Raw genomic sequence first — 23252 nt, forward strand, 5'->3', positions numbered from 1 at the left:
AATCACTTCAAACTTTTGCTCAACGTGCGGGACCGAGTTATTAGCCCTCAATTCCGAGTCGATATCATTAAAACCAAAGATTTTTTGTACTTGCTCGATCAACTCAGTTTGTTCTTTCCGAGATACTTCTAGCTCGGCCTGAAGTCTTTTTACTTCTCCTTCTCTCTGCCCACCGAGAAGCTTTAAGGCATCTCTCTCCTCGATAAGCCTTTGAACTTTGGCCTTGTACCAGCTTAGCTCCCCTCGTGATTAAAGAAATGCCTCGTGATGAAGAGCAGAAGCCTACGAAAATAAGAAGGGATTATCAAGGAAAGGAAACACAAGTATGAAAAGTAGCAAGAAAAATATGAACTTACCCTATTCAGGGCTTGTTGGGCCTCGTTAAAAGGGAAGGCACTCCCACCTCGCTCGAGCTCTTTTTCGGAGCCTCCGAGTCACCCGGACCGGTGATGTCTTCTACACCGTTAAAATAACCATGGAAAGGATCCTCCCCTCCACGAGCTCTTTTCCCGTGATAAGTTCCCACAGCTTGAGCGTCACATATCATCGATTGGGAGAAAGAAGGAAAAGAAGGGGAATCCCTGATCTATATCGCCCCGAGTAGATCTTTTGGGGAACCGCCTCCGTCTTCGGGAGCCCCAAGTTCAGTTTGCGCACCGGCATCCGCCGCCTCTTCGACAGTATCTTTACCCCGAGGTAAAAGATCCTTGGTCTCCAAAGGCTCGGGAACTTGGGTCGAAGTCCTCTCCCCGTCCTCCTCAATCCTGGTTAGAGCAGTATCAACTCCCATCGAAATCGAAGTATTCTGAGTATCGGTGCTAGCCCGGGAAGGAGATAACAACCCGAAATCATTTTCTTCTTCTTCTTCTCCATCCCTTAGACTCAGGACCGACTCCATAGTCAAAGGGATTATGTTCACCTTGGGTTTTCGAGCCACTCTCTTTTTTGGTTTCTAACCCTCGAAGTCCGAGGCCCTTTTTCTCTTAAACGCCTTCTCCGGTTTTGAGATAGGCGGTAGAATGTTTTCATCACCTGATGGGGGTCTCATAACCGCATCTTTTCCAAGACCTACAAGAAAGGAAAGTGAGAAAAACTTATGTCCGAAAAAAAAATATACAGATCGGTGAGCCAAAATAAAAGCTTACCATGGGTACGAGCTTCCCATCGACCCTTCGATAAATCGAGCCATGAGCGCTCGACAAATGATGACGTCGAGACCAGGTTTTTGACCCAGTTGTCGAGGTGGGGAATCACTCCCGGCATCCAAGCAACGGCTGCATCAAGAAACATACTAATAAGAAAGGATGAAGAAGTAAAACAACAAACAGAAATTTAAAACGGGATCATACTCACGTTTCATGTTCCATTTCTCAGCTGGGATCAGGTCCGAGGTCTTCACTCGAACAAATCAGCCCAGGTCCTTGTCTTCATCTATACTCGAGGTAAACACCTTGGTGGCATGACGTTGAAGCTTTATCAGCCCGCCTCGGTAAAATCGAGGGTTGTATAGTCTTATGAGGTGGTCGAGGGTGAAGGGAAGCCTATCGATATTGCTCACAAAAAAATGGATCAAGATCACGATCCTCCAGAAAGAAGGATGAATTTGGCTGAAGGTCACCTGGTATTTCTTGCAAAAGTCGATGATGACTGGATCGAGGGGACCCAGCGTGAAAGGGTAAGTATAAACACTCAGATACCTTCCACGTGAGTAGTGATCGATTCCTCCGGTGTCGGTATCACGACCTCTTTGTTTACCCAATTACAGTCTTTCTTCACCATGTCGAGGAGACTCTTTGGTATCGAGTATATGTATCTCGATACCGGCTCGCATTGACCGGCAACCGAAGAGGGTTTGTCAACTTTAAAATTAGAATCAATAACACTCCCCCCGGGAACGAGTTCTTCAAGGCGTGGCTCCACCACCATTTTATCACCGGCCGGTCGAGATGAGGAAGCAGCCTCTTTCTGAGGAACGGTTTTAGATATCTTGGCCATCTAGGTTTTCAAAGAACAAAGAAGACGGGAAATTGAATTTTTTCAGTGTTTGATGAAGAACAAACAAAGAACTTTTCAGAACCTTGAAGTAGATAATTTTGGAGAAGACGAAGAACTGTGAATGATAAAATGAGAAGAGTTAAAAGTAAAAGGTTAAAAATAATGAAGAAGGGGGGCTATTTATAGGTTTGGTGATGACACTTCAAAATCAGTAGTGGCCAACCATCATCTGACGCACATTTAATGCCTTGGTAACTGAATTGATGGGACATTTATCACGTACGTCATGGTCAGGCTCGATGCAAATGTCAGTGTATATCTAGTCATATCGTTGGGAAATCATGTCGTTTCTCGCCACATTCTTCCCGAAAAATGAGGGAACTATCTGTATACGGTCAAAACCGATTTTGCCCTTCGTGTAATTAGTCAAAACTGGAACGTGATGGACCAAAGGTCGTCTTTATAATATCGATATGAGATCCGAAGCCAAGTAATCAAACTCAAGGTTCAGGGACCGACCAATACCGAGCTCAAAGTCAATATCGAGCTCGAGTCAATACCGAGCCCGAGTCAATATCGAGCTCGAGATCTGTAGATCGATCAGTACCAAGACCAACCAAGATCGAGCTATGAGACAAAGAGCCGTTGTAGTCGCACTTAGGGAAAGAATCTCGGCAGGAATTAAGGAAAAGCTAATTAATTAATCTATCATGAGATCTCCACTATGTATTTTTATTATATCCAAAGCAGGAATTTTTTCACTATATTAAGAGTGGTATCATTTCTGTAAGGGCAGATTGAACATCCAGAGAAGAAAATATTGATACACTTACATTCTAAAGATTACTACATTGATATATAGTTGAGATTATCCTTTTTTGAGCTTGGACATTGATTCATCTCGCTTGTTTATAAATCATTCTCTACTCAATTTGGTTTGTATTTCATTCCTTTATACAGTTAATATTCAATATATTTCTATTTACTTTTTTGATTCATACCAAGCTATACCACGTATCCTTAGAACTACGTATAAATTCAACTCTATCCATTTTTCGGGTAAACAGTTTGGCGTCCACCGTGGGGATAAGAATAATAGTGGTTATTTAGTATGAATCTCTGTGAAATACAATATTTTACACTTGCTCTTGGAAGTGTCTTTGATTTCAGGCTAAAAATGACGAATTCTCAATTAATGGCCCTACCTATCGACAACGAAGCTGGCCTTCAAGATGAGAACAACAACCTGACAACCGGGGATGAAAGGCCTCCAGTCGATCTTGTTGGAGCTCGGGCCATAGGTCCAATTGACGATGATTCGCATGTGGCCATCGATGCAAACCAACGTTCCCACCCTGAAAATAGCATTCATGGTGGAACTCGATCTGCATTTCGAAATACCCAAAATGCTGAGGAAAGCGGGATAAGCTTGCGTATGATTTTCGAAATGTTGCAAGCTCAACAAGTTGCAATAGCCCAGTTGCAGAGCCAAACCCAGGCGCCGACCAGGCTCGAGCCCAGTCCACCCTGAGAAGTCACCCATAAAATGGGGCCAGCTATAGTGAGGTCAAATGAACAAGAATCAGGGACTAATCCCGAAATTATTAAGATGCTCGAGGAACTGACAAAACAAATAAAATCAGGAGAAAGGAAGATCGAAGAAAACGACCAAAAGATGGAAACCTATAACTCCAGGGTTGATCAGATCCCGGGGGCGCCACCGATATTGAAGGGCTTGGATTCTAAAAAGTTCGTGCAAAAGTATTTCCCCGAGCGCGGCTCCAAAACCGATCCCCAAAAAGTTTCGCTTGCAGCAAATGTTGACACGGAGAAGCTTGCACGTGTTGTTGTTAAGCATAGCTTCCAAAAGTATTTACGGCATGGAAGGCCTATCCTTACACGACGAGTAAGTGAGCTAAGTAATTAAGGGCATTTGATTTGTCTTTATATTTTTCTTGTATTAATAACCAGCACAGTTCCTATATTTTAGCATTTGGTAGCTAATTAAGATAGCACGTCGGTGTCTAGCTGTTCCGTGTTTCTGTGCCAGTGGAAATTGAAGCATTTTTACGTACATATGAGTACATATGAAAGTAGCTCAGTTTTTCCATGTGTTTATAAGAAATCTTAAAAGTTTCCTTCTTCTTTTCCCTTCAAGATCTAATCCTGCTTATCATTTTTGTAGGGTTTGCAATAAATGTCTGAAGCATAACTATTTTGTTATAGAGCTGTTATGCTTTCTGCTTAATCCTTTTAAAATATCCAAAAAAGAGGTTTTTGCCTTCTTCTTTTTACTTCAAGATCTTTATCATTGACCAAACCAACAGGTTACTACTAACTCAATCTGGAGCAATATGAAGACTCGTGCCACTGTAAGCCATACCTATAGCACTCGAGTCACAATAATTCACTGCACGCTCAGCGGAGTGCCCGTATTTGTGCTTCTGACTAAGCAAAGAAGCATGCCAAGAGCTGCTTAGTAAAATGTATCCATGACCCCCATACCCTAGTTTACCTGGTTCCTTTATCTTATTGAATATTATAGGAATGGAGTATATAGTAAATCCATTTGCTGATTGGCTTCTTCTATATTACTCGTTAGATGGTTTTCATTTGAACTGCTACTCTACTCTTCATTTCCTTTTAGGGAAAATAATCTCAAAATACCAATTTATGCCCTCCTCCTCCGATCTCCCCAATCAGAAACTTGGGCGGAAAAAAAGTCATAAAAGAAAGCAAAAATAAAAGTTAGTTGAATAAGGATGAAGATTTTACATAGTTGACCTTGAATTCTTTAAAAAGGACTACACTCAAGTTGAGGGGTATATTTAGACCTTTTTTATGATGTATTTTGACACGAGAAATCTACTCATTTCATGCTATAACTCTGTTAAAGTTAAGGACAAATACGAGATGATTTGCTAACGATAAGGGTATGAATGACCCCAAAGTATAATATAGGATAAAATTAAGATATTGCATATAGTAAAGGAGTAAGCTTGATCCTTTTCCTTAAGAAATATCATTTGGTATCACTAGATATTGTGATAGTGTTATACTTTGACCATTGTTTTGCTAAAATTTCTACGAATGCAGATTTGTCTGGGCTGTTGAACTTTATTGATGCGTTGTGGTCGAGTTGTGGAGATGAGAAAATCATAGTGTTCACAAAAAACCACAAGGACCTACTTGATCCAGCATTGTTGAGACCTGGCTGTATGGATGTGCACATTGAGATATCCTACTGCACTTTCAGTGGTTTCAGGATACTATCATGGGAGGTATGTTCTCTTTTCCTCAATTGATAGCAATTCTTCAACTGACACTACCTGGTTGGTATGTTCTCTCCCCCCTCCCCCCTTAAATTCCTAATTCTAAAAGCAGTTCAAAATATTAGCCGTACGTGTACCTCTTCATGTGAAAGTTTCGATCACGATTCATTTAATTGTCTTGTACTATAGCTTATATAGGTCGCTAGGAAATAAGGTTCCTACTTGAATCCCTCCCCCCCCTCCCCCCCCAAAAAAAAAACAAAAAAAACATAAAACACATAAAGAGAGGAAAAAGGGAACCAACAAAAGAAAAGGAAAGAGGATTACCTTTTCCTTTTGCTAAATTTTACATGTTGCATGGAAGTCTACCTAGAGCCTATGCAAATGCTAGGTTTAGCTTTGGCCATTTCTATTGTCTCAAGCATGGCTACAAGGCAGGCACACTTTGTGAATTTATGGCATATAAATTTACTACCCTAAGAATCTCTGTAATTGGATGCTGAAGTAATGCCATTAACGTTATAGAAATATATGGGAAATAGAGAACCATTTGAGAATTTGATGAGCTTGGTTCTCAATTTCTTTACTTTAATTCTATCTCCACATCGACTAATGAGAAGACCGGCATGTGAAGGGTAACTTATTTAAGTTCTGCTCTTGATTCACTACTAGAAATTTGCTAAAAATCGACCAAAAAAACCGACCAAAGTTGATCGGTTATGGCCAATTACCGACCAAAACGCGACCATTAGGGTGTGGACGGTGTTTTGATGGTCGGAATGGCTTACCGACCAAAGTTGGTCGGAAAGTACCGACCAACTTTGGTCGGTAGCTTAAAACGACCATCTGACAAGTTTAAGTACTTACCGACCAACTTTGGTCGGAAACATATTTTATTAATTTAATTTTACCGACCAAAGTTGGTCGGTTTAACTAAATTCTATTTTTTTTTATTAATTATTAAAATTTAAAAAAACCGACCAACTTTGGTTGGTAATTGAAAATATATATATTTTTAAAATAATTAAAATTAAACATTACCGACCAACTATGGTCGGTAATCTCAACAGTGCAGGCAAAATACCGACCGAAGTTGGTCGGTAATGTTGAATTCTAGGAATTCAATATTCATTAACCGACCAACTTTGGTCGGTATTTTGGAATAATTTTTTTTTTTTTTATTAAAAACGGACCAACTTTGGTCGGTTTTTTTGGGTTTAATTTTGGCATAAAATGCCTGTTTTGGCAGCTACACCACCTGCCAGCATACCAATACACCTAATAACAACAACAACACAACAACAATAACAATAACAACAACAACAACAACAACAACAACAACAACAACAATAACACAACAACACAACAACAACAACAACAACAACGACGACAACAACAACAACCAAAACATTCAATAAATACTTTAAAACTAACAAATTAAAGTTCAATTGAACATAAAAATCCAAAACCAAGTTAAAACTAATTACAACTAGTTCAAAACTGGTTCTATTTATCTAGTTCAAAGTATATAAAAGTCAAGGGTTATTTTCTACAACATCATCATCACCGTCTGATGAACTTTCATTTACAAGACGATATAGAGAACGGTCTTGTGAAGGACGGGAAGCACGATCAGGGGGAGGACGGGAGGAACGATCACGTGGAGGTCGACCCTCTGGAGATGACTCACGAGATCGGGGCAACGGAAAAAATCCACTAGATAGGAGAGTTCTGATCTGAGCTTGCATGCCAAGGAATTGAGCATCTCTAAGCCTTTCTCTTTCCTTGGCTGCTTCTAGCTTGGATGTGAGCTTTGTCACTGTCTCCCGCATAGCGGAGAGGCTCTCCCTATTAAGTTGCTCGCCTTGCGAGTAAGTCCCTATTTCTCGCATTCCACACTTATAGCGATGGAAGGTTTTAGTAGGAAGCCCGTATTCCTTCCCCCATTTTGGACCGCCAACAGACTCCAACCATATTCTTTCAGCATCCTCGTCCGAAGGTTGGGTTGGCTCACCCGATTCACCAGTCGGATGACTACGGATGAATTCCTCCACGTTACTTTGGTAGCGACCCTATATTATTTTAAATCAAATCAGTATTTCAAAATTTTTATAAAAGTAAATTATTATACTTAAAGAAAATTGAAAGCTTACATATGCAGTCGAGGCCCGATCCTCAACCCACCTATCTTGATCCCCCTCTTTCTTCTTCTTCACAATATGCATCTCCTTGAATAGCTCATCATGACTCATTGGACGCCCATACTTCTTTTCCTAAAAATAAATTAATTTAGTTAATAAACAGAATAGATATACTTAGAAAAGTAAAATAATTTAAGCAATTACGTACCAATCTTCTTTTTATTGTCCCTAGGCTGATCGCACCTCCAGTGTGTAAGGAGCCTCCCTTCTCGGATGCGCGAGCTTTCTTTCCTTTTTTGCTCCTCTCTAAGAACTCTGCGGTAAGCCATTGCCTTTGCAAATCATTCCAAAAATTCTCAAGTAACCAGTCAGTCCTCTTGTTATTCTTTCTAGCATCCGAGAAAGCATCCGCCAATCTCTTGTGAGCTTTATGATGAAAATTTGCAGCCACTTCCGCGCTATAGCGGTCTTCCCATACACACTTGCTCTGTATTTCAAAAGTTAAATATTAGATGGAAACATCATAAATATAAATTATTAAACTGTTTAAAAGAACATTTATACCTTAAATTGATTGAAAATTTGCTCCTTCAGTGAGAATGGGCAATCAGTCCAAGTCGCATAAGAGCCATCATAAAGCTTTCAGATGGCATTGGTGATTATCTTTGTAGTCTTATTACCCGGGCTGAACCTGTAATTTAACAATAAAAATACATTAATATCTTAGTAAAAATGTTACAAATCAATAGACGCAAAAATAATGAATAACACTTACCCATCACCCTCAGGGACTATGATGATCCTGCCATATCGATCATAATGCACTACCTCGTCATCACCATCCGAAGCATGTGTATCAGAGGCATGTGAAGACGGTGTAGGCGGGTCAGAGCTACTGCCTCGCAGGCAAAGGCCTGCAATAGATGGAGTCGATGATGAAGATGGTTGCGATCCCTGTGACTGCGACATAGTTAGATGCGACCCAAGTGGATATGATACCGATAGCTGTGACCCGAGTGGCTGTGACATGGATGGATGCGATCCATGTGGCTGTGATATGTAGGGATGTGATCCATGTGGATGTGATGTAGATGGCTGCGATGTAGATGGTCGTGAGGCAGCTGGACTGTATGCCGGACGTATAGTCCTATGGCCCTGTGATGGAAGACTTGGTGTCTGAATGAAGGTGTACGGCTCGTGATGCTGTGGCAGCTCAGTATAGCCGTGTGGTGGAGGATAAGACATAGGCATCTCTGAAAAGGGTGGACAAGAGGGAGTATTATTTTCTACCCTCCTCTTTCCCTTCCTACCCTTTTCTCGACCCCGAGAACTAGTAGGGTCATTGTTACCTTGACCCTTGCCTGCCATCTGCATAATATAATACACATTTAGATTGAAACATATAAGAAACTAGCTATAAAATGAGAGTGCTTTAAAAAACCAACTTTTTAATCCTCATCGACGTATTGTTCCTCGTCCGAGAATTCTTCGTCCTCACTTGTTTGAGCTTCATCAGTTGATTCTTCGTCCTCATTTTCTATAATTGTTACTTCATTTATATCAACTTCTTCCAATATGCGTTCAGGATGTTCCAAATCATTTTCTAACTGATCGTCCACTATTTGGTGAACATTGGAGATATCTTTTTGATATGCAACATCTAACACATTCTCGACTTCCACCCTACCTACAGGCTTAGTTTTTATTACAACCCACCAATCGTACTTATTCCGCCGCAATGGATAAGGAGCATAATACACTTGCCTAACGTTATGTGCAATTATGAAAGGATCATAGCGATCATACTCCCTCGTATGATTAACCTCAATTATGTTGTATTGGTTGTGTACTCTTGTATCACTTATTGGATTTGGGTCAAACCACTTGCATCTAAAGAGTATCAATTTCTTATATGGCCAACCTGTATATTCTAGTTGTAATATTTCTTTGACCACACCATAATAATCAATATCTCCAACTTGGTTGTCATCACCACCTTGAACCCACACTCCGCTGTTGTTGCTATTTTTATTTTTAGAGCAATCCTCTGTATGAAACTTATAACCATTCACTACGTACTTAGACATTGTTGTGACCTGAAGCCCAGGTCCCCAAGATATATCTTTCAAAAATTAATTTACACCATTATTTGGATTATTTACCTACATAGTGTTAAAAAAATTCATAAGTTAGCACAACTTATGAATCAATTTTTATGCATTCACTACGTGTGTGTGTGTGTGTGTATTTTTATACATTCACTACATATATATACACACACTTACAAACTGTTTGAACCACGTATCAAATCTCGTATATACAACATCATGGCCAAATTGACCCACGAAGTGACTGTGACATATCAAATATTTTTAGTAGTTGCATCAATATGTAGTCACAGTAAATTTTACATTTTGATAACTAATAAATCAATACTTACTTGAGAAATGGTACAACTTCGGGATAATTTAGCAACACATGAAGTGTAGCTGACTTGTACTCCATATCACTCAAACTTCTCTTTCTAACATCCTTAGAACATCGGCCTGGTTGATTGAATATGGACATTGGTGGATATAATGGATCATTCACACATTCGACCGTGTGCCTATTGGGCTTATTCCTAGAACATGGCACGTTACTCTCAAAATAATAAGAACAAAAATGTGCAGTTTCCTTTGCAAGATAGGCTTCGCATATAGATCCTTCAATCTTATTCCTCTGCTTAACAAATTATTTGCATTTGCCACTTGTCCTATATAATGTCATGTTAGCCAAGAGCATTCAAATAAAATAGAATATTACATCAAACTTATAATATTACCTCTCAAAGGGATACATCCATCTGCATTGAACAGGCCATCCAAGTCGTGCCTCGTGTACAAGGTGTATTGGAAGGTGTTCCATCACATCAAAGAAACTACATGGGAATATTTTTTCCATCTTACTAAAAATTACACGGATGTTCTGGTCCATCCGAAGTAGGTTTTCTTCCCTTAATGTGGTAGAACACAAGTCTTTGAAAAATAAACTAATCTCTATGATGGGTTTTCAGATTCTTTCAGGCAAACCACAAAATGCAATAGGCACTAAGGTCTCCATGAAAACATGGCAGTCATGATTTTTCAAATGGCTCAACTTCCCTACCTCCATATCTACTTTTTTTCCAAGATTCGATGCATAACCCTCAGGTATCTTCAATTTCGTAACCCAATCACAAATTTATCGTCTTTCCTCCAAAGTGAATGTGTAACTTGCTTTGGGCTTGAACACCTTACCATTGTTTGCTGTCTGCAAGTATAATTCAAGCCGCCGACAATATTCTTGTAAGTCCATTCTAGCCTTCGGGTTATCTTTTGTCTTATCTTTAACATCCATCACTGTGTTGAACAAATTGTCAAAATAATTCTTCTCAATATGCATGACATCAAGGTTATGTCGGAGAAGATTATCCTTCCAATAAGGCAACTCCCAAAATATACTCTGTTTCGTCCAATTATGATTAACACCATATCTGGGGAATCTATAAGGTAGAGCCTCAGTAACTTTACTGAAGTTTTGGACCCTCTCCCAAATTTCCTCACCTGAAAGTATCGGAGGTGGAGAATCATGTTCCACTTTATTCTTTTTGAATGCATTTTTCATCCTTCTAAACTCATGATCATTAGGCAAGAATTGATGGTGACAATCAAATCGTGATTGCTTTTGGCCATGTTTCAAAGTGAATGCTTTACTATTTTTCATGCAGTAAGGACAAGCTAGCTTCCCAGCAGTCATCTACCCAAACAACATTCCATACGCAGGAAAATCATTAATAGTCCACATTAAATTAGCACGCAAATTGAAATTCTGCTTGGTTGATATGTTATATATTTCAACACCATCATACCATAATTGTTTTAGCTCATCAATCAAAGGTTGCAAATATACATCAATCAAACTTTTCGGATTACGTAGACCGGGGATAATACAATTTAAGAATATATATGGACTAGTCATACACAACTTAGGTGGTAGATTATAAGGTGTAAGAAAGACAGGCCAACATGAATATGGTGTCACAGATATAGAAAAAGGCATGAAGCCATCCACACACAGACCTAACCGAATGTTCCTTGGTTCACTAGCAAAATCTGGATATGTCCTATCAAAGTGCTTCCAAGCTTCTCTATCTGAAGGATGACACATAACACCAGGTGGTCTTCTATTTTCAAAGTGCCATCTCATATGAGGAGCAGAACTCATCGACGCATATAACCTCTTTAACCTAGGTATAAGAGGTAAATAATGTATCGCCTTGACAGCGACTATATTCCCGCTGGAAAGCCTCTTGAAATGAGGCTTTTCACAAAATTTACAACTGTCTAAAGTTGCATCTCCTTTATAATATAACATGCAACCATCTTCACAACAATCAATTCTCATTGACGAAAGTCCTAACTTAGAAACCAATCTCTTTGCCTTATAGAAATCACCAAGTAAGTTGATATTAGGGTCAACTAGTTCACTTATAAAGTCAATGAAAGAGTCCATGGTTGCTTGAGAAATATTCCAATCAGATTTGATACTTAGTAATATAACTGCAACAGACATCTCCGAGTGCGGGCTTCCTTCACGTAGTGGATGACTAGCTTCCTCTAACTGTTCATAAAAACGTTTTGCGTCATCATTAGGAGTTTGTTCAACATTTTCATTGGGCTCACCCCCGAAGTGCATCTCAAAAGCATCCGCAACCATATCCTGAATTCTAGAATCAAGATTTGTATTCTCCACCGACCTACTACTTTCACCAACAATCATGTTATGAAATATCTCACGGCTACCATCGATCTCTCCATGATTAGTCTACACAAAGTAATTCTCTATAAACCCCTTCCTATAAAGATGAAGCTTAACTTTCTCCGATTTTTTAAACTTCATACAATCACACCTGACACAAGGGCACCTAATTACTCCTTCACTTTGATATGGTGGAAGTGACATTGCATGTCTAATAAAGTCATCAACCCCTTCTACAAAATCCTCCTGCAATCCTCGCCGATTAGGATAATTCCTATTGTACATCCAAGTACGATGTTCCATCTATACAAATAAAACAAGAACACATTAATTTATTCTATAATTATAAATTAATTATATCTTTTTTAGTTAATTCAAGATAATAATTGGCTCCTAATTACAACAATTTATATCCTAAAATTTCAATTCATATCCAAAAGGTCCAATTCATATCTTAAAAGTTCAATTCATATCCTAAAAGTTCAATTCACAAGAACAAATTCTAAAAACTAAAATTTCAATTCATATCCTACAAGTTTAAACATAAACTAACTAAACTAAAGAAATTCAACCCATACCCTAAAAGTTCGATTCACAAGAACAAATTAATTTATTCTACAATTATAAAATAATTATATTTTTTTTAGTTAATTCAAGATAATAATTGGCTCCTAATTACACCAATTTATATCCTAAAAGTTCAATTCATATCCAAAAGGTCCAATTCATATCTTAAAAGTTCAATTCATATCCTAAAAGTTCAATTCACAAGAATAAATCCTAAAAACTAAATTTCAATTCATATCCTACGAGTTTAAATATAAACTAACTAAACTAAAGAAATTCAACCCATACCCTAAAAGTTCGATTCACAAGAACAAATCGTAAACCCTAGATTCTAACTAAACTATTCAAGACAATACAAAGTTAATAATTCAATTCTAACTAAACTATTCAAGACAATACAAACTCAAAATTGAAACACTCATCAATTAAAACTAATTCATAACTAATTGACTAATTAACAAAACTAATTAGTTAATAAAACTAATTAACAAAACTAATTAAAACAAGACCTAAACCCTAATCCTCAATAAAATACAATGTTCAAATAATTGAAACACTAATCAATTGAAACTAATTCATAACTAATTAACAAAACCTAGAAATAATAAATAAATGGGTTGTAATTCAAACCTAGAATTTTTAGGAGATGGAGAAGGAGAGGGGTGGCAGTGGCAGTGGCAGCGGCTACGGCGACGGCGAGGGCTGGGCGGTGGTGACGCGGGGTGGGGAATGTGATTTATGTGAAGGAAATAGAGAAGGAGAGGGGAAAGTTTTGAGTGAGGGAAATAGAGAAGGAGAGGGGAAAATAAGAGAGAAATGGGGGTTCCCCCGTTTTTTAATTCTGATTTCAGAATTACCGACCAAAGCTGGTCGGTAATTTTGGTCGGTACATTAAGTGTTGACCGTTTGACCAAAAACCGACCAACTTTGGTCGGTTTTTAAAAAAAAAAATTAAATTCTTTTTTTTTGTGTTTTTTTCCTTAAAATATTATAAACTATAAAAAAATATTATAAACTACAAGCATTTATTTTATTTAACTATGCAATTATTATAAATAATTATAAACTATAAGCATAATCTTTATAAATAATTATATTAACTATTTAATTTTAATAAATTATAATAGCATCTATCTAAGTAAATTTTCTAAGTTATAATTAAGTATGTGAGTAATTTCTCTCACACACACATACACTATATTGTAATTAATGCTAATAACTTCTTTTTTCATTCGTTCATCACTAATAATGCATGACATAGATTAATCGATATATAGGTCGAGACGTTTTGATGAATCATCGATTAATATTCATCGATACATCTAAGTAAGTTATAAGTCGATGAATCAATTTACAAATAGATATATTTGATGATAAAGTATATATACTAATTAGTATCTTCCCAAGTCTATCCCTAAAAGAACCCGACCCTGTGGTCCTAGCGCTTCGTGTTCTTATATATATATATACACATACAAACACACTTCACTGTAATACTTTAACTATATATATAGCTTGTTATAGTATATGTTAGTGTGTATATATATAGCTTGTTAAAGTTTGACCATGTTTGACCTACACACACACACACACACACACACACAAAAACACACTTCACTGTAATACTTTAACTATATATATAGCTTGTTATAGTATATGTTAGTGTGTATATATATAGCTTGTTAAAGTTTGACCATGTTTGACCTATTAATTTAACTCGTTTACTTAATACTAATAGCTTCTTTCGTTTATTTAATTTGTGATCCATATATATATATATATATATATATATATATATATATATATATATATATATATATATATATATATATATATATATATATATATATACTATACTGTCAAAGATGTTTAGTATTAATTCTTTTATTTTTCATTCATTCATCACTAATAATGCATGGCATAACTAGATTAATCAATATAGGTCGAGACGTTTTATTTTTACTATTAGTCGATATAGGTCAAACGTTTTGTTTTTTATATTCATCGATGCATCTAAGTAAGTTATAAGTCGATGAATCAATTTATAAATAGATATATTTGATGATAAATTATATATACTAATTAGGATCTTCACAAGTCTATCCCATAAATTAAAGAACCCGACCCCGTGATCCTCTCTCTCTCTCTCTCTCTCTCTCTCTCTCTCTCTCTCTATATATATATATATATATATATATATATATATATAAAACACACTTCGTTGTACTACTTTAACTACATATATAGCATGTTATATATAGTATATGTTAGTGTATTCATTATTTGTATTACAAAAGTGTTAACGAATTACATTTATATTATTTAGATAGTAAATATAAAAGTAATTCAAAAGTTTGACCAATGTTGACGTAATAACCGACCAACTTTGGTCGGTTATTTTGCAGAAAATAACAATTACCGACCAAAGTTGGTCGGTAAATGCTTCCCCTGCATTAACCGACTCATGTATTGGATTTCAGCTCAGTCCAGTTGGACAAAGATCTATCTTATGTTGAGGAGCCAGTAGCCATTTTGGACAGGCAGGTCAGAAAGCTCAGGTCAAAGAATATTGCTTCAGTAAAGGTCCAGTGGAGGGGTCAGCCGATCGAGGAGGCGACTTGGGAGACCGAGCAGGATATGCGCAGCCAGTACCCTCATCTTTTCACAATTTCAGGTATGTCTTTATACTCGTTCGAGGACGAACGATTGTTTTAAGAGGGGGAGGATGTAACGACCCGGCCTGTCATTTTAAGAGTAATAGCCCCGATCCCCTATTAACTACTTTCCCCAAATCTTTTTCTACTATTGTGACTTGTCGGGATGATTGGTTTTGAGTTTCGGAGTATTTTGGGACACTTAGTCCCTAAATGAGAGCTTAAGCCTTAGGATTTGGACCATAGTCGGAACTATGTGAAGACGACTCCGGAATGGAATTCTGTCGATTTCGTTAGCTCTGTTAGGTGATTTTGGGTTAAGGAGTAAGTCCAGATTCTGTTTTGGAGGTTCGTAGCTCATTTAGGCTTGAAATGGCGAAAGTCAAATTTTTGGAGTTTTGGGCTGGTAGTGAAAATTTTGATATCGGGGTCGTTTTCCGATTCTGAAAATTGGAGTAGGTCCGTAATATTGATTATAACTTGTGTGCAAAATTTGAGGTCAATTGGATGTGATTTGATAGGTTTCGACATCGGTTGTAGAATTTTGAAGTTTCAAGTTCTTTAAGTTTGAATTGGAGGGTGATTCGTGATTTTAGCGTTGTTTGATGAGATTTGAGAGCTCGACTAAGTTCGTATGGTATTTTAGGATTGGTTGGTATATTTGACCGAGGTCCAGGGGGCCTCGGGTGTGTTTCGGATGCTTAACGGGTGAAAACTTGGACTTAAGAGGAATTTTTGAACTTTGCTGGTTCTGGTGTTTTCGCACCTGCGAAAAAGAGACCGCAAATGCGCGAGCCGCACATGCGGAGATGAAAGCGCAGATGCGATAAATCGAGAGTTGGCCTGGGGTCGCAGGTGCGAGAAAGTTTCCGCATCTGCGATGCCCGCAAATGCGCAAGGATGTTCGCACATGCGCAAGATGCGCAGAAGCGGAAGGGACTCCGCAGGCGCGAGGGCGCAGATGCGGCCCTTTCATCACAGGTGCGAAGGCAAAGGGGGTAAGTGAGTTGCGCAGATGCGCACGTTTTCCGCACAAGCGCACCCGCAGGTGCGAGCCCAGGTTCCGCAGGTGCGGAAATACCTAGGCAGTGATTAAAACCGAAGGGCTTCGCGATTTTTATTATTTTTGGCTTTGCAAACTCGGGTTGGGGCGATGTTTGAGAGCATTTTCGAGGCATTTCTTGAGGTAAGTTCCTTGTGCTTATTTTTGGTCAATAATCTTGCCTTGCCATATATTTTCTCACCTAGTTAATATGTATTTGAGGTGGAAATTGAAAGTTGGAGACTAGGGATTTGGGAGTTTGAATTGTGGATTGGAGGACCATTTGGTGTCGGATTTTAGGAAATTTGATATGGTTAGACTCGTGAGTGAATGAGCTTTCTTAGTTTCGTGAATTTTGTCGGATTTCGAGATGTGAGCCTCGGGGCCCGGGCTTGAGCCAATTTCGGGTTTTGGCCTAATTTTATAGTTTTTCTTGTGGGATTCATTCCATTAGCGCGTATTGATAGTATTGTAATATTTTGAACAGATTCGGGCCATTTGGAGTCGGATACTCGTGGCAAGAACGTGATATCAAGTTGATTTAAGCGGTTCGAGGTAAGTGGCTTGCCTAACCTTGTGTTGGAGACTTTCCCCTTAGGATATCTTGATATTACTTGGTATGTGGGCGCCGTGTACGTGAGGTGACGAGTACGTACACGGGCTATTATTGCAAAAATCATGTTTAACCTTTTTAAATCATAAATTGCTTCTCTTATTAATTGTACTAATATGTTTAATCGTATAGTTTAGACTAGAAAAGCATGCTTACGTGTTTTAACTGCCTAATTGACATTCTGTGCGTCATGTTCAGTTAAGTCCTTATTTGCCTTATCTGTGTCCAGTATAAACTGTATAACTAGATGTCATGCCTGTCATTTCATCTTGCGTTGCATATTTAAATTGGGACTACGGACGTATTCTGGGAGATCCCCCTGTACTGCATATTTATTTTGGGACTACAGACGTATTTCGGGAGATCCCCTATACTGTATATTTATTTTGGGACTACAGACGTATTCCAAGAGATCCCCCAGCACTTCATATTTACTTTGGGACTACGGACGTATTCCGGGAGATCCCCCTGTACTGCATATTTACTTTGAGACTACAGACGTATTCCGGGAGATCCTCCAGTACTGCATATTTACTTTGGGACTACGGACGTATTCCGAGAGATCCCCTTGTACTGCATATTCATTTGAAACTACGGGACGGTATCCCGAGAGATTTCCCACTGTGTTTACCTTGTTTTGAGCCGAGGGATCCCTTAACTGTTAAATTTTCGAAAAATTTCTTTAATTGTGTTACCGTAAATTCTACTTATATCTTTTACTATTTAATTTATTATATTTACTCCGGTAGGGCCTTGACCTGACCTCGTCACTACTCGACCGAGGTTAGGCTTGACACTTACTGGGTACCATTGTGGTGTACTCATGCCCTTCCCTGCACATGTTTTCGTGTGCAGATCCAGGTGCGAGCTATCAGTCTCGGGGTTTGTACGTGCTGCTGATTCTAGGAGACTTCAAGGTACTTCTGCTTGCGTCCTCAGATCTTCGGAGTCCCCTTCTACTCCCTCACCTAGATACTTTCTTTATTATCCTCAGACTTTTGTATAGAGCTACATAGATTATAGCAGCTTATGACTTAGTGATATTACGGGTCTTGAGAAATTATTTTGTGTATGCCGCGTGGTACTACTCTTGGCTATTTAAAATATACTGTTTATCTTAAAAATATTGTGTTTCCTTTATATCTTCCGCAATAGTAGGCTTACCTAGTCGTAAAGACTAGATGCTATCACGACACCTTATAGAGGGTTAATTTGGGGTCGTGACAGACAAATACATGATTTACTTCAAAATCTTAAATAATAATTTGTTCAAAGTTTACATTATAATTTTAACCAACACAAATTGTAGCTTAATGTAGTTTCTGGATACTGTATTGCGCGATAGTTCTATGAATCATCACTTAATTGTTACACAAAAATAATAAATTTTAGTTACGTGTATATTTATAACATATGTTTTTTATATGAAGTAAAAACAAAGCATAAAATAAAATCTTTATAGAATAATGAAGGCGGCAAATATCTCTTAGATTAAAATTGTGGCTGATTATTCCATAAAAAGGTTAAACTGGTGAGAAAACAGATCACTAACTTTTAATTTAAACAAAGAGTAATCATAGGCTACTTTCTTTCTTTCTTTAATTTTTATTTTAAAACTAAAATACAGTATTTAATATTATAGTTAAATAATTTAAAAAATTATGTCCTTCCTCTTTAATTTTAAAAGTTATATATTTATTAAATTATGGTTCACGCGCAAAAGGTGTACCTGAAGACGCTTTTCTTTGATACTACGTATATGATTTCTAAAGTCAACTCCTATATATTGTTTTTAGATTTTTAAATCTAACCAACTAACAAGTTATTTTCTGATTTATACATTAATATAGGAAACTGTTGGAGCCGATGAAGATGATGAAGGTTTGCACAAAAGATCTCTAGGAGCATCTGATTAGGATACATATGAGGCCACTCGGATTTGGGCCTCATTTTGGGTCACCAATGCATTTTGGGCCTGCTTGCCCCTACCATTCTTATGGGCCTGTTCGCCTGTATTTAGAATTGGGCTTCAGTCACAAAAATATTGTTCCAGAATATTTTCATAGTGCATAGCACATGACACCCTTATTTTAATTATTTCTTTATTTATTTTATGTACAACTTTATACTAACTAATAGGACATTGACACTTAGAAATATAGCATGTAGCCCTAAATTCTCTCCTTTTGTATATAATCCTAGGTATGTGCAGTGAATGATACACACATCTATTGAAAATAAATCTTCAAATCATTCTTTCATTTTGTCAGAAACCTTAACGTCATGATTTCAGTTCAAGCTATCAGGATCTTCTAATCTAATTAAAGAAAAGAAATTTAAAAAATTCCTCATGTTCTCATGTCATTAATTATCTTTACAATGAAAATATATTCTATATAAACATACTCAAAAAGATGGCCGTGTACGGTCAGAACCGATTGAGTCAGTCGTACGGACTGATCGAGACGGCAATACGTCGATCGAAAGGTATCTACGTAAGGTCAGGTAGAGGTCCGAAGAAAGGGGCTTCAGGATTCGAGCTCCAAGTCCGATCAAAGATCAGTTCGGTATCAATATCGGGCCCATGACCAAATCAAACCATGAGGCAAAAGGTTGTCGGAGATGCACAGACCGACCAACACACTCCCTGAATATCAAGACTCCGAGTCAGGATCGAGCTCGAGTCAAGGCCAATGGCTCGACCCGATATCGAGATCGAGTCAGTATCGAAGCTCACAGACAAGGCCGTTACAGCCGCACTAAGGGAGAGAATCCTGGCGGGAAGTAGGGAAAAAATAATACATCATGGGCTCTCCACTACATATTTTTTATTGTTGTATATAAAGTAGGATCCCTCTACTATAAAGGGGATGGTAACAAAAGATTAGAGGAGAGATTGAAAGATATCCCCTTCTGTTTATTTCCTTTTATCTTATTCGTTCCTCTTATTACTATTCTCATTCTCATAGTCAAGAATACACGTATTTCTATTTTTCTATGCGATCTGTATCAAATTATATCACATATCCTTAGAACCATACACAAATTTAACTCTATTCAATTTTTCGGGTAAACAGTTTGGCCATTCAAACTCGTTACTTCATATGACATATATAGCCATGGAAAATCCAAAACAAGAGAAAAACCTTGTCTCTCTTTATACTTCATCATCAGAAAACCTTCATTTAACAGAAGAAATGAACCAAATTACACTGAATGATGAAACTCATATTGTTTTGGAGAGTTCAGTGGAGGAAGTAGAGAGACTAATAGCATACAAATTCAAGAACACTAATTTGTGACAACAAGCTTTTACTCATTCTTCCTTTGAAGAAACCTGTGCTTCATATGAGAGATTGGAGTATGTAGGTAAGATCTAGAGAAAATTTTATTGCAACACTTTTCTTTATTCCAACTATATATATATAAATAACAAAATTACACTTATTCCGAACTCATTATATTTATATCTTAAATTCACTTCTTGTTGGTGATGCTATTCTCAATCTGTTGTTAGCAAAAGAGCATTACTTTGATTACCCTGATTTACCTCCTGGGAAATTCACAAGGTTGAGAGCTGCCAATGTAGATACTGAGAAACTTGCTAGAGTTGCCATCAAATATACTTTGCATGATTATTTACGTCACAATAAGCCTTTACTTAAAGGACAAGTAAGTAACAACAAAGAGGACTAGTTTATTATACGGCTAAGGTCCAAATATATCCCTATACTTTCGAAAATGGTCTAAGAATATCCCTCGTTATACTATTGGGTTATCTATACCCCTGCGGTCATACTTTGGGTTCAAATATAACCACTATTTAAACGGAGGGACACGTGTCATCGTCCCGTTGACCAATTCTAAATATCTCCTAATTAATTAAAAAGATCCATTACTCATACCCGAAAAATAATTTTCTAAAGCAATTTTTTTTTTTGTAAAAACTAGAAAAAACTGAAATGTTTTTTACTAAAACTAAAAAAAAATGAAAATATTTTTTTTTCCAGTTTTTACCAAAAAACCGATTTAAATAAAACTGAAAACTATTTTCTAAAACAATATTTTTATAAAAACTGAAAAAAAAACTGAAAAGCAATTTTCTAAAGCAATTAAAAACTGGAAAAAACTGATTTTTTTTAAACTAAAAACTAAAAAAAGTAAATATTTGTTTTTTCAGTTTTTACAAAAATATTGCTTTAGAAAATTGCTTTTCAGTTTTTGTTTTTTAGTTTTTTAAAAAAATATTTTCTTTAAAAATTATTTTCTAGTTTTTAGTAAAAAACATCCAGTTTTTACAAAAGCATTGCTTTAGAAAATTGCTTTTAGTTTTTTTTTCTAGTTTTTACAAAAATATTATTTTAGAAATTATTTTTCAGTGTTTTAAAGCAGTGTTTTTGTAAATACTGGAAAAAAAAATATTTTCGTTTTTTTCAATTTTTAGTAAAAAAAAATTCAGTTTTTCTTGTTTTTACAAAAAAAAAAATTGCTTTAGAAAATTGCTTTTAGTTTTTTTTTTCAGTTTTTACAAAAATATTGTTTTAGAAATTATTTTTTATTTTCTTAAAGCAGTGTTTTTGTAAAAATTGAAAAAAAAATATTTTCGTTTTTTTCAATTTTTAGTAAAAAAAAATTCAGTTTTTCTAGTTTTTACAAAAAAAAAAATTGCTTTAGAAAATTGCTTTTCGGATATGGGTAATGAGTCTTTTTAATTAATTAGAAGATATTTAAAATTGGCCAACAGGACGATGACACGTGTCCCTCCGTTTAATTGAGGGGTATATTTGAACCCAACGTATGACTGCAGGGGTATAAATAACCCAATAGTATAATAAGGGATATTTTTAGACCATTTTCGAAAGTACAGAGGTATATTTGCCCTTTCCCGTTATTTATATCTCTTTTTTACTTATTTTTATATTCAGGATGTTCTACTAAGCAGGTCTGTAAATTTATTAAAAACAAATAGTATATAAATTTATTTATTGGTTGGTGCATAGAAATTTTTTCACTCATTACGAAGAGTTGACTGATGAGTGTGGTAAAAAAGAGGACTGTCTTCCAAAGAAATGGTGCATATAACAGCCGAGTTATCAAAAAGATAAGAGAGGAAGTGATATATTTAAAACAAAATACAAATTGACATTATACGCGTGTATATTTGTTTATTATAGTAACGTACAAGAGTAGGGTAATTCAAAGAAATAAGTTTTGGTGAAAACTTTTGTTGTATTCACAAGTGGAAGAATTCAGAGATGCAATAATGGAGTATCCGTTGCATTCAACAGGTCTCTTTGATCCCCCAAAAGTTCTTGCAGATATAGTTGAATCTTTGATTGGTGCAATCTATATTGATTGCAATTTCTCCATGGATACAACTTGGAAGGTGCTTTAGCTTTTTTCACTTTGAAATATTATACAATATTCTTTTTCTAGCTTATCATTGTACCTTCGGAGGCATGGCCGAAGCTAGAGGGGCAGAAGGGATTCATTTGAATCCCATTCGCAGGGATTCATTTGAATCCCATTCGCAGAAATATACATATATATATATGTTGAACCACTTTGGTGAAAATTCGGTATGCACATTGCTAACACAACACTATGTGTATTTTGATGACAGGTGGTAAAAAATTTGTTGCAGCCTCTAATTACTCTAGGAAAACTCGAGATTCATCCAGTTACGAAAATTAACGAGTTATGCCAAAAGAATGGATTGAAAGCAGAATTTGTTGATTCATGGGAGGAAAGAGGAGAGGTTGAAGTTCATGTTAATGGCAAATTTGTTGGAAAGGGGAAGTTTAGTGGAAAGAAAATAATTGCACAAAATCGGGCTGCACACAATGCTTATTATCAAGTTGTCACAAATTTGAGTATGGAAAAAACTATTGATGATTACCCTTGTGATGAAACACAAAGCGCGCTGAAATAAGCATTAATTAGCATATTTCATATATTATTATCTGTCATTTGAATTTCGATTTTAAAAAAAAAGTTTTTTGCATGTAATTTCATAGTGATCTCGTGAAGACGAGAGAAAACAAATATTGCTTTTAGAAAAGCGTTTTAACGTGTGTAATATTTTGTGTTCTTGGTTCCATCACCTTTATTCTTTCAATACTTTACTTTTTTACCCTTAGTATTTTTATTTTAATTTTTTTTATTTTTGTATTTTTCAAACTTGCTTTG

The 23252-nt window shown here is 36.6% G+C and overlaps 1 pseudogene; it reads left to right on the forward strand.

The window, feature by feature from the left end:
* The first annotated feature begins 20182 nt into the window (after nt 1-20182).
* On the forward strand, nt 20183-22995 carry LOC107765973 (ribonuclease 3-like protein 3; annotated as a pseudogene).
* The last annotated feature ends 257 nt before the right edge of the window (nt 22996-23252 follow it).

This window comes from Nicotiana tabacum, chromosome 2 (genome assembly GCF_000715075.1).
Source record: "Nicotiana tabacum cultivar K326 chromosome 2, ASM71507v2, whole genome shotgun sequence".
Taxonomy (NCBI): domain Eukaryota; kingdom Viridiplantae; phylum Streptophyta; class Magnoliopsida; order Solanales; family Solanaceae; genus Nicotiana; species Nicotiana tabacum.